Source organism: Bombyx mandarina, chromosome 24, assembly GCF_030267445.1.
Source record: "Bombyx mandarina strain Sakado chromosome 24, ASM3026744v2".
Lineage (NCBI taxonomy): Eukaryota > Metazoa > Arthropoda > Insecta > Lepidoptera > Bombycidae > Bombyx > Bombyx mandarina.
In genome coordinates this window covers 3,218,728-3,231,752 of record NC_143230.1, presented here as the reverse complement: position 1 = coordinate 3,231,752, position 13,025 = coordinate 3,218,728, and the positions used below count along the sequence as shown (strand labels likewise).

The window sequence follows — 13,025 nt, the reverse complement described above, 5'->3', positions numbered from 1 at the left end:
GTCAAACTTTTCTTATTGCATGAAGTCTATGGTCAAATTGAGAATAGATTAAATATTGTTTGTCTTTGTTAATATTTATCTAAAGTGTAGTCTTAGCGAAATCTGTGATTATAGAAGTATAATACCTAAATAGTCTTTGACAATAGAATCGTAATAATGTTCAAACTTATCATTACAATTAATTATAGGCGAATTTCGACTACTGCAGGACCACTAGTTCATCATAGATCGACCAACATTTTATGTTTTATTACATGAAGCATAAGACACAAATAATATTTATTGGCTAAATCGCTTACTGTTTGTTACTTGCACCGACTGGCACCGAGATCCGATTCTCTATGCGCTGAACGTATCTGAAGGGTCAGTCGGACAAATGACGTCATCAATAATGACGGATAGACCGCAGTTGCATCCACGCTTTATCGACTTCCAAGTGAGACACGTCTGAAACCTTTTCTTTATTGTTAATGCGATTCAATGTTATACAGGGTGTTTCACAGAGGTACTCGATACGAAAACAATAAGATACATCTGTATGTTTAGTGCGAGTTTTTTAACGTTCTCGATAGCGTAAAAGTTAACTCAAATTTGTATGCTGTTGAAACAGCTCTCCATTTCTTCCACTAAAAACCCGTTCTACGGAATATGTTCAGCTTCTACTGCCACTTCAGCTTGCCGACTCTCAGAGCTATGTCGATGACTCTCTGTCGGATAATCTCATTTCTGATTTTATCCTTCGAAAAGGCTCCGAGCGTGTCTAATTCTATAGCTCGCTGAGCGACCTTGAGCTTTTTATTTATTGCTAAGATGGGTAGACGAGCTCACAGCCCACCTGGTGTGTAGTGGTTACTGCAGCCCATAAATATCTACAACGTAAATGCGCCACCCACCTTGAGATATAAGTTCTAAGGTCTCAGTGTAGTTACAACGGCTACCCCACCCTTCAAACCGAAACGCATTACTGCTTCACGGCAGAAATAGGCAGGGTGGTGGTACCTACCCGTGCGGACTCACAAGAGGTCCTACCGCCAGTGAGCTGATGGTTTAGCCGCATTGCAAGTGTCCTTGTCTCGGCTTAGTAAGTGAAAACCTGTTGGATGAACTTGTTTAGAACTTTCGTTTTCAAGCTCCGCGATATGGACTATGACAATACTTCCAAGTAGTAGGGAGAGTGTACTTTTTGTGTATATTGGTTTGCAACCAAAACACCGTTATTGCTGAGAAATAGTTAACCGTCAGTTATAATTGTACAATATGATCTCATCCAGACAACAGTTTTTAACTCAAAAATTTTCAAAAGATCTATTAAAACAGGCAAGTGATTAGCAATTTATTTAGAAGTGGACAGACTCGTGTTCTTAATCCTCAAGAGGCTTTATTTTTTTCAACTCTGACTAACCCCCAACGCGTGGAAGCATCCAGAAGCTCTTTCTCCATTTTATTACCGAAAGCCATCAATTAAAAATTAACGCGAAAACGAAACTCGAACGGCCCATTAGCTTTTCTTTAGAGCGAGATCCATTGAAACGATCGTCCATTGAAATATGAAACGTATTTTTAAGACAGCAATGACTCAACTGACGGTGAACCCATTTTGTTTTACGTACTGACACTTATTTATTACTGACTAGCTGACCCGGCCGACATCGTAGTGCCTCAATCGATAAACAAAAGACCTAAACTTTTGTATAAAATAAACTTAAAACAAACAAAAGGAATCCGTCCGTCGGGGGACTCATCAAAGGAAAAACAAAATTGTTATTTTTATTTAATTCCGAGCATTTTCATATTTATCTACCTTTTAAACCTTATCTGGACTTCGACAAATAATTCAAGACCAAAATTAGTGAAATCAGTCCAGCCGTTCTCGAGTTTTAGCGAGACTAACGAACAGCAGTTCATTTTTATATATACAGATGTATTAAGCGGATGAGCTGATGGAGCATCTGAGTTTAAGTGGAGTGTAGGGAGTTCAATCCAACGCTGGGTAGTAAGTAAGTTTTCTTCTTCTTCGCAATCGTGTCACTCTTGACAGAGTGGTCGTATGTAGTGCTAGAGGGGGCAGCTTTCATGCATCTCACAGAAATCGACGTAATTACTTCAGTGCGCCCGTAGGGCACCAGTGACCTACATGCCAATCAAAGGGTTGCCTGAGAAATATTTTTATTCGCATCTTATATGCACTTTCAAAATCCGTATTAGGGCTTTAAATGTCAATGACCCAAGATGCCGGCTTCCGTTTAAGAGATTCAGTGACCACTTAGCACTAAATAGGTGGTGAGCTCGTTCACCCATCTACGCGGCTAAATGCGGCACTTCGGTCCCATACAATCCGGTATTCGAACCTGATGATAATGGAACCTCATAACTAACAAATACGCACATAACTCAAAACAAATTGCGTTTGCCTAAACAATATAACATATTATAGTTTAAAACTAACAGAGATTTATCATTTCATTTTGAAATCATTTAGTTTTGGTTCAAGTAAATGTATTTTAGTCAAGCATGGCAACGGTTCGCTTTGATTGTTATAGAATATACACACACATTATTATTATTATTTTATTGCTTAGATGTGTGGACGAGCTTACAGCCCACCTGGTGTTCAGTGGTTACTGGAGCCCATAGATATCTACAACGTAAATGCGCCACCTTGAGATATAAGTTCTAAGTTCTCAAGTATAGTTACCTACAACGGTTGCCCCACCCTTCAAGCCGAAACGCATCAATGCTTCACGGTAGAAATAGGCAGGATGGTGGTATCTACCCGCGCGGACTCACATGAGGTCCTACCACCAGTAAAGATGTAGCATTTGCCCTAGCAAGAACAGTGCTTCGCAGAATCTACCGCCGGATCAGAATCGCGACCCATTGACAAAATCCGGCGAGAAACTCAGTGGGCTGTGACTTTGGGTTAGTTCACTCTTCGAACTCTTGTCAACGAGTTCGATGAGGACGGTGACCGGTGCTTGAGAGTCCTTGAGGAGGTCCTTCAAAACGCATATTTTGTATATCTTTTGTTTATCACTTACATAATATAGTAAGGCAATTGTGGAAAGTTTCGTAAGGTCATTTAGGTTCGATTCATAGTATGATTTTTTATTCTTTCATTTTATTTATCTTTTTGTAAATTTGAAATCAAATCAAACAATGAAGTCGTCGTGGCCTAAGGGATAAGACGTCCGATGCATTCGTGTTGAGCGATGTATCGGTGTTCGAATCCCGCAGGCGGGTACCAATTTTTCTAATGAAATACGTACTTAACAAATGTTCACGATTGACTTCCGCGGTGAAGGAATAACACCGTGTAGTAAAAATCAAACCCGCAAAAATATAATCTGCGTAATTACTGGTGGTAGGACCTCTTGTGAGTCCGCGCGGGTAGGTACCACCATCCTTTTTTTTTTTTTTTCCACAGGAGAAAATCGCCGGATCCCCACCCGCACGGCAGGTGGGAGTCGAACCTCACTAAAAACTCCTGCCGCTCACAGCCGGCGCCCTACCCCGGACCGGGTGGGAACCCAGTCGGAGCTATTGAGACGGTGGGACAGGGTTTACGCAGTGCACATTACATCCATCCCGCCGTCCCCCAGACGCCGGACCGGCGGCCGCCAGCAACACGACCGCCGGTTCCCTCGGTCGACGGGCCAAAAGCCCGATTGATAGCGCCGCGCTACACCTTCCCCCGGAGCGGTCGGGGGAACGCGACCTACCACGCCGCCCCACGCCTAGGTTCCTCCCCGCACAAAGCGGGTGGAGCCCGAAGCCCTTAGGGGGCCGGGTTACGGACGGGACCCCGGTCCCGACCCCCTGCTCGGCGGCGGCGGGTTTCTGCGTAGTGAGGAGAGCTTTGCCTCACTCGCCCCGCCGCCTCCTTCTGCGAGATGGTGCACTCGCAGAAGTCGAGCATAGCCTTCCAAGACTCGTCGCCGCCAAGCATCGACGCCACGACGCCAGGCAGCGACAAGTCTGGTCCTATCTTTGCGACAAGGACACGGCGCTGCACCTCCCAAGCGGGGCAGACAGCGAGCGTATGCTCCGCCGTGTCCAGGTCGTGTCCACAATGGTGGCACCTCGTCGTCGGCTCAGCTCCTATCCGGTGCAGATACTTTCCGAAGCATCCGTGCCCAGTCAGCACCTGCACCAGACGGAAGGTGAGGCGTCCTCGGCCGCGATTCACCCAGTCATAAAAGACTGGGTAAACCGCCTCGACGGTCCGTAGACCCCACGTGGGGTTGGCCAACCGCCTCGACCATGATTCGAGCACGGACCGCCGAGAATGGGCCTTCCGCGCCCGCAGCTCACTTTTGGAGGGACGCGCCACGCCCAGAGCACGAAGCTCACTGCGCCACCGATACTCGGCAGGTACCACCATCCTGCCTATTTCTGCCGTGAAGCAGTAATGCGTTTCGGTTTGAAGGGCGGGGCAGCCGTTGTAACTATACTTGAGACCTTAGAGCTTATATCTCAAGGTGGGTGGCGCATTTACGTTGTAGATATCTATGGGCTCCAGTAACCACTTAACACCAGGCGGGCTGTGAGCTCGTCCACCGATCTAAGCAATAAATAAAAAATCAATAACTTGGTTGAGTCTAGTTTGCTTATCATTAATATACTTTAATAATGTATTGTACTGTTCGTTTCCCATTTATAATAAACAAAAACTTATGTATCCATTCACGTGGTCGGTCACCCCTCAACCCAGTCCAAATGTCGTGTTAGATCAAAGATCTTAATAGGAACTTGAATGTTTTCGTGGAAAAATTTCAATGTCGAGCTTTCGCGTCCCCGATCGACTCAGAATACGCGTTCAGAATCATTTCCCGGCACCTTTGTAGGCAACATCAAAAGGAGTCAAACATCCTCAAATTGAAACCCCCGTACATAATAGAATAAAGGCCATTGACACATTCGCAAAGAAATTGTATTTTTTTAAGGAAACCTCCTTTCGGTGTTTGAATTCTTTGAACGTATATTTTTTTCGAAAAGGTCACTTCCATAAGGAAATCTTCAAGGAAGGGCTTCAGAATATGACGGTCTTTGATTTCGATTTTATTGCACTAAATAATAATAATATTTCACTACAAAAAGCAGCTCTACTAAATACATGCAGAAAAGTGAGAAAGTGCCTGCAGCCTGAAGAATACTACACGTAATGAAAACTAGCCTAATAACTCATAGCTACTGTATATTACTTGGCCAAAAGCCCGTATATACAGCTCAACCGGCTCTGTCGACAGACTGTACTGAGAAAGGGAAACCTATAATAATAAATAATAATAAACATTTATTCTAAACATAAATTAGGTACAAAAATAAATAAAAAAGATAACAAAAAGAACGAGGCTTGGAAACGGTTACCGGCTCAGCAATGCCTAACAGTAACGAAACAATCGGTACTGCGGCGCTGATCTTCCGCCGGCACCTGCGGAGTGACGCGCACACCAGCATCAGACCGACCAATACACAACATTGTAAAAAAAAAAAGAACAAGAATTAAAAAAAAAAATGTTACGAAAAGTACAACAAAATGACATTATTAAATTAATCTTATACCTTTAAACGAGTAATTCTTGTATATATATAATCCGAACCTCGGAAACGGCTCCAACGATTTTTCTAAAATTTAGTATACAGGGGTTTTCGGGGGCGATAAATCGATCTAGCTACGATTTATTTTCAGAAAATGTTGTTTTGTTCGTGTTCTCAATAATCAACTCATTTCATTCATTTTTTTAGCTGAATTTCAAAATTTTTAATTTTTTTTTTTAAATATTGGATACTCATCGTTCCTTAATAAGTATACCAAATTTCGAGTTAATCCGACGTTTTGTAGGGGGTCAAAATCATGTTCAAAGATTCCGTTACATACTAACATACATACGTCTTAATAAAAGCGTATTAAAAAGAGATGAAATAGCATTAAAACTAGTAAAACAAAATCGAAGTTCCACATTACCTTCGAACATTCTCCGGGATGTGAATCGAAATAGATATATTATTATGTAGATTGATGGTTTTGCCTTAGGATTGTGGAGTAGTTCCCTTTATGTCGCAACTACATTGTACCAATGATCGCAATGTAAAGGATAATTTGAATAGAAAGGAAAAGATATATAGGACTCAAATACAATAGTATAAGCCAAAAATTCTGGGTGCACAGGAAATATCGTTTGACCAAGCTACTAACTTACTAACTGGTCAAAGTCAAATTCTCACGGATCGTTTGGAACCTCTGGGTCTGCGGAGGGATTTCGGTTCCCTCTGTATTTTGTACCATAGTTCCATGGGGAGGAGTACTCTGAGGAATTGTTATAATATATAATTATATCGCACCGCCCGCCACCGGAGTAGAGTTCACCCATACTAACTGGAGCCACTGCGGTTATCCACAGTGCGTTTCCAAAGGTCTTTTTTGCCACGTACCATCCGGCTCTGGAATGTGCTCCCCTCCACGGCGTTTCCTGAGTGCTATGACATGTCCTTCTTCAAACGGGGCTTGTGGAGAGTATTAAGCGGTAGGCAGCAGCTTGGCTCTACCCCTTGCATTGCTGAAGTCCATGGGCGTCGGTAACCACTCACCATCAGGTGGGCCGTATGCTCGGCTACCTACATGGGCAATAACAAAAATGTGAAGATTGTTAAATGACCAACCAACACAAGATTCCGTTTAACACTCAAAAGGAGCGCCTTGGAGACGGTAATTTGAGGAGGGAGTGTTCCTAGCCCCACATTGTCACGAAAGAAGATATGCGAGAGAAGGATATGAGAGCAGATATGACGTGTGATAGGCCTGATTGGAAAAATATGGAATGTTGCATTTTTGCACTAGCCCTACATAGGATAACTAAGTGGTAGGACCATTCTATTTTGAAGCAGTAATGCGTTTCGGTTTGAAGGGTGGGGCAGCCGTTGTAACCATACTGAGACCTTAGAACTTATATCTCAAGGTGGGTGGCGCATTTACCTCGTAGATGTCTATGGGCTCCAGTAACCACTTAACACCAGGTGGACTGTGAGCTCGTCTACCCATCTAAGCAATAAAAAAAAGATAAAGGCAAGAAGAAGAAGACTCAGGAAGTCTGAAAGCATATGGACTATGTTAGGCAAAATATTAGGCAATAACTTCACGACAGACCCACAAGTGCAGTCCCGGGCTCACAACGTGTCGATTCTAAAGCATTATTCATGTTTCATATTCGTAACAAAACACATCACAATATTGCTTGATTGGAACTATCGGGTTCCTCTCACGACTTTAGGTACAAAGGGCCTATTGTAAATGATATGTCGTACAGTCGAGTGCAGAGACTATTGTGTTGATCCAAATGACAAAGGACAGGAACTAAAATATAAGGCAGGTCAGACGCTAAACGCTATGATGCTTCATAATGTTACGTTAAGAGTTGATGTATTAAAATCACATTTAAATATTTTGTGATGTTTCTTTAAAATACCACATACTCCTCGAAATTAAAACTAAGCATCCGATGCTTAGAGCGGGTAACATACTAAGCAAATTAAAACAAAACAAAAAATGTAAATATGAATCTCTGGCTTTGTTGTTTGCTAGAGGTACGATAAATAAAAAAAAATAAAAAAAATAAAAAAAAAAATACATACTAAGCATCCGATGCTTAGAGCGGGAAACATATTTGTGTGACTTGTATAATTAAAGGGTGGATAAACTTGAATCCAGATGGTGTTTAATGGTCATCAAAGATCGATATAAATACAAATTTAGAGATATCGTCAGGGCCCTGAAACTGCGATACTTTAAGATAAATATTTTTTCTGTATGGAAAGTAGCGACATCTTGTAGCGGATGCCCCTAAACTTATATCATAATATGTTGTTAAAGTTAAATTTAATGATGGTATAACTAAACACAGAAAATAAAAAATTAATAAATCATACAAATCTTTATTTGTTATAGACAAATTGATTAAATTTTATCAATTTGTGACTTCTGAAAATTTACAAAATCCTTCATTAAAAATAAAATATAGGTAATATGCTACTGCCATCTACAGGAGCAATGAGAAACTAATCGAATCGAAGCCATCTAGTGGCCGACGCCCGTTAACATTTTTGTGGAGTTGCTTATCTATAACTAATTTATGTGTATTATCTATTAATATCGTTTCATATTGAGCGATGCGGTTATACTGAAACTAATATTTCGCATCCAGGCGCAATGGTTTTTAAGATAATCGAAACACGTGCTCACCACGAACGACTTTCAACGTTATTCCTTCATCGGGCGATGAAGAAATAATATTGTCTTCTAATGTTCTTATTGTACAGGCTTAGATATGACTATTGGCTATTTATGCGGTGAATATGTCATGAGTACCGGCCTGAAAGGTGAGGCAGACTTAAGACTTAAATTTATATGAATTTGAGGATCGGGATTCTGGTTGTAGAGACTATGAGCTCAGATAATACTTTAACACATGATGAGCTCATTTATCCATCTAGGGCTTATTATACTCATATAAAAATATAATATAAATTAAAATATTCAAGTATATTAAACAGTTTGTATCTTAATGCTAACAAAGCCGATCCTGCGGACGTAATGATAAACAGTCGACGTCGCCCAAAACACGTCATCCTCCTCCCGATCCACTAACGGTGGTTTTAGGTACCCCAAGCACCGGACATCGTTCTCGTCGAACCCTTCACTTGCGACGAAGGGCTCGGCGAGTAAATTAACCCACAAATACAGCCCACTGAGTTTCTCGCCGGACCTTTTCAGTGGGTCGCGTTTCCGATCCGGTGGTAGATTCTGCGAAGGTCTTTCTAGACCATCAGTTTAGGTATGGAAAACAATTGTCCTAAATAAGGATTTTACAAATTCAACTTTGAGCTCTCGCAGTAAAGTACAGAATTAATAAAAGGAAAGATATCTTAAAACGCAAGCGGATAAATTCTCTCTACGTTCGTATGCTAGTGAGTTAAGACTTCCTTTATCAAAGAGTTTACAATTCGTTAGTGTTCCCCAGTTTCTAGGTTGATTCTTGAAATTCAATCTAAAATTCGACTTTGTCGTTTAAAATCAGAGAACTAAGTTTAACTTTCGTCTTTGTTGAAAGATTTATATAGAATAGTTGTGTAAAATAATTAATTTTATAGCAAAACTAGATATTGTTTTGATTTATTATAGCAAAGAGGGTAGTTGAAGTCGTCGTGGCCTAAAGGATAAAGACGTCCGGTGCATTCGTGTTGAGCGATGCATCGGCGTTCGAATCCTAGGCGGGTACAAATTTTTTTAATGAAATACGTACTCAACAAATGTTCACGATTGACTTCCACGGTGAAGGAATAACATCGTGTAATAAAAATCGAACCCGCAAAATTATAATTTGTGTAATTACTGGTGGTAGAACCTCTTGTGAGTCCGCCCGGGTAGGTACCAACACCCTGCCTATTTCTGGCGTGAAGCAGTAATGCGTTTCGGTTTGAAGGGCGGGGCAGCCGTTGTAACTATACTTGAGACCTTAGAACTTATATCTGAAGGTGGGTGGCGCATTTACGTCGTAGATATCTATAGGCTCCAGTTAGCACTAAACCCACCTAAGCAAAAAAAAATGCTGTATTATTTTCGTTTTACTTCTCGACTTCTGCGAGTCCACCATCTCGCAGAAGGAGGCGGCGGAGCGAGAGAGGGAGAGCTCTTCCCTTTCCGCACCGATCCGTCGCCGTCGAGCCGGGGGCCGGAGGCGGGAATACGCTCGTACGTCCCGGCCCCTGTAGGTAGCGACCTCCCCCCGGTGAAGGTCAAGGGGCGACCTGAGGGGGTTTGGCCGCGCGGCGCGCTACCAGCACTCTAGCGCGCTGCCGTGGAGTGAATAGAGCGACCGGTCGACGGTGTATCGCGTCCCGACCCGGCAGGCTGGTTCTGGTCCAGCGGGGTATTCCGGGACACCAGCGGCACCGTCTGGGCGGCCCGACGGGCTGCCGTACCGAGACGGCCGACAGAGCCTTCGATTCGCCTCGAAGGCTCCGTCGGCTGGGCGTCCTTGGGGTGAGCCGCGCCGTCTGGTTGTAGTGTTGACCACGGTAGCTCCCCTACCTCATCCGGGTTCTGACCTCGGAGGGGATCGGACGTCGGGTGTAAGAGTGCAAGGGAGTCGTTTAGTGGGTGGGTCCTAAAATCCTTGGGCCCGCGGTCTGCTCACAACACCATGCAGATCGTTGAGTCTCACATACCCCGCGCGCCCCTTTTGCGCGGGGATCTCGTAGGAGGTTTGGCCCTCTACCCGAAAAAAAAAAAAAAAATCTTTTTATTTAGTAATAAACATCTGCGGACCGTGAATTCGTTTGTCCTTATTAGCAATATGTATTCCCACAGTGGCTTTATTTTGTCACCAGTTAGAATTTCTAGCTAAAAGACAGATTTTTACTTTACATACTCGCGTACTTTAAGATTATGAAATTCTCTACTGTCTGGCGTTCTTGAAGCAATATACATTTTATCTAACATACGTCTAAGTATATTTCTTTTCTGTAACATAGTGTGTGTGTGTGTGTTCGGTATTTATTAGCGGTGGTTTTTTTAAGCAATTTTGTGTAAGGTTCTTTACTATTCCGCCTATCGAACTCTCTAAAACTGCTTTTTTTGTTTCTTATTGCTTAGATGGTTGGACGAGCTCACAGCCCACCTGGTGTTAAGTGGTTACTGGAGCCCATAGACATCTACAACGTAAATGCGCCACCCACCTTGAGATATAAGTTCTAAGGTCTCAGTATAGTTACAACGGCTACCCTACCCTTCGAACCGAAACGCATTACTGCTTCACGGCGGAAATAGGCCGGGTGGTGGTACCTACCCGTGCGGACTCCCAAGAGGTCCTACAAGTAGTGATTACGCAAATTATAATTTTGCGGGTTTAATTTTTATTACACGATGTTATTCCTTCACCGTGGAAGTAAATCGTGAACATTTGTTGAGTACGTATTTCATTACAAAAATTGGTACCCGCCTGCGGGATTCGAACACCGGTGCATCGCTACACATGAATGCACCGGACGTCTTATCCTTTAGGCCACGCCGACTTCAAACCATCAATTTGAGATATACAGTACTTGTATAAAAGTTTAATTTTTGTATGCATTTCATTGCGATTACATCTTTTTTTTTTCGGTTCGTTTTAGCCATTATTAAAACTACTGTTGTCTTAGTCTCGCTTTTTTTTACTATCATGATGTTTCCGATTGCTATTATTTGATGATTTTGTACATGGATGCAAATAACTATTAACTTTGTTTCAGGTAAGCCGAAAGTTCTAGAATGAGATTCTAGAACGTGATATTGTCTTCGCATAGAATAATTATCTACGACCAAGTTTGGATAAGTCGGTAAGATTTATAGATAAAACGTGACCGTGCAATTTTATCGCTGTTCTGAAACTTATCGCTTATAATTATAGAATCCCATTTAGCTTGCGGATTTACGTGAAAATTTAATTTATCTTTACAAATGTTTTGAACAAAAAAATATATCTTCTTTAACAGGACTTCTTTAATTGCTGGTGGGAGGACCTCTTGTGAGTCCGCACGGGTAGGTACCACCACTCCGCCTATTTCTGCCGTGAAGCAGTAATGCGTTTCGGTTTGAAGGGTGGGGTAGCCGTTGTAACTATACTGAGGCCTTATATCTCAAGGTGGGTGGCGCATTTACGTTGTAGATGTCTATGGGCTCCAGTAACCACTTAACACCAGGTGGGCTGTGAGCTCGTCTACCCATCTAAACAATAAAAATAAAAAACAGGACCGATATCGGATAACCAAAGTACAAAGTTTCAGGGGCTGCTAAGTAATTGTATTTAAATAACAATTCGCTCACCAATCCTATTATAAATTTGGATTTATGTTTTAAATGACCAAATGAAACCTAAATATTGTGACAATTTCTTTTTTATTACGTATGTTTTTATTTTTTTTTATTGCTTAGATGGGTGGACGAGCTCACAGCCCACCTGGTGTTAAGTGGTTACTGGAGCCCATAGACATCTACGACGTAAATGCGCCACCCACCCTGAGATATAAGTTCTAAGGTCTAAGTATAGTGACAACGGCTACCCCACCCTTGGAACCGAAACGTATTACTGCTTCACGGCGGAAATAGGCGGGGTGGTGGTACCTACCCGTGCGGACTCCCAAGAGGTCCTACCACCAGTGATTACGCAAATTATAATTTTGCGAGTTTGATTTTTATTACACGATTTTATTTCTTCACCGTGGAAGTCAATCGTGAATATTTGTTGAGTACGTATTTCATTAGAAAAATTGGTACCCGCCTGCGGGATTCGAACACCGGTGCATCGCTACACACGAATGCACCGGACGTCTTATCCTTTGGGCCACGACGACTTCATAATGTATGTCATAGTTAGTGATTCGTTAGGCTTTGTCGTTTATATCATCATGGACATAATTTTATTGTTAACGTTTATTTTCGCCACTACTGACGTCACTCGTGGAGACGAGGTTCTCTAGGTATATAAATCAAGAATAAAGAAAACAAATATAAGGAGACTCATCATAATTGAACAGAATTTTAGCCTTACATAGAAAAATCAAGTCACTCGTCCATAAAAACGTAAACAAGAAAAACACAGCTCAACACTTTTAAGATTTCGTAACAATTTTAATCGCCCACAAAAGATTCATTCTCGGAAACCAAAACCATAATTAATACGTCTCAGCTCAGCTGACTGTAAATCAAGCAGATTTTTATCTACGGCTCTTTCAATTTCTCCTACAAAAAAAATCATTTTTAATCTCTCTACCCCGCCACCCCACTGTAAAACAGAAGATTAATCGAGAACACTTGGGATAGCCGAATAATAATAATGGCCGCTGTATCTGTGTTATAGTTTTGACAACTGGATTAGTGGTCTCAAATATAGTTTGCTAAGTAAACTAATAACTTGAACGATTGTCATGATATTTTTTTTATTGCTTAGATGCGTGGACGAGCTCACGGCCCACATGGTGTAAGTAGTTACCGG

At 42.0% G+C, this 13,025-nt stretch overlaps 1 protein-coding gene across 2 annotated transcripts in view; it reads left to right on the top strand.

The window, feature by feature from the left end:
• LOC114248501 (nephrin) overlaps nt 1-13,025 on the top strand; it is a 424,177-nt gene that overhangs the window by 96,762 nt on the left and 314,390 nt on the right. Inside the window, exon 2 of one of the 2 annotated variants that reach the window (XM_089737838.1) lies at nt 11,284-11,370. The exons of the other annotated variant lie outside the window; for it this stretch is intronic. The gene's annotated coding sequence lies outside the window, so the exon portion shown is untranslated. The remainder of the gene's footprint in view (nt 1-11,283; nt 11,371-13,025) is intronic. 2 annotated transcript variants of the gene reach the window in all.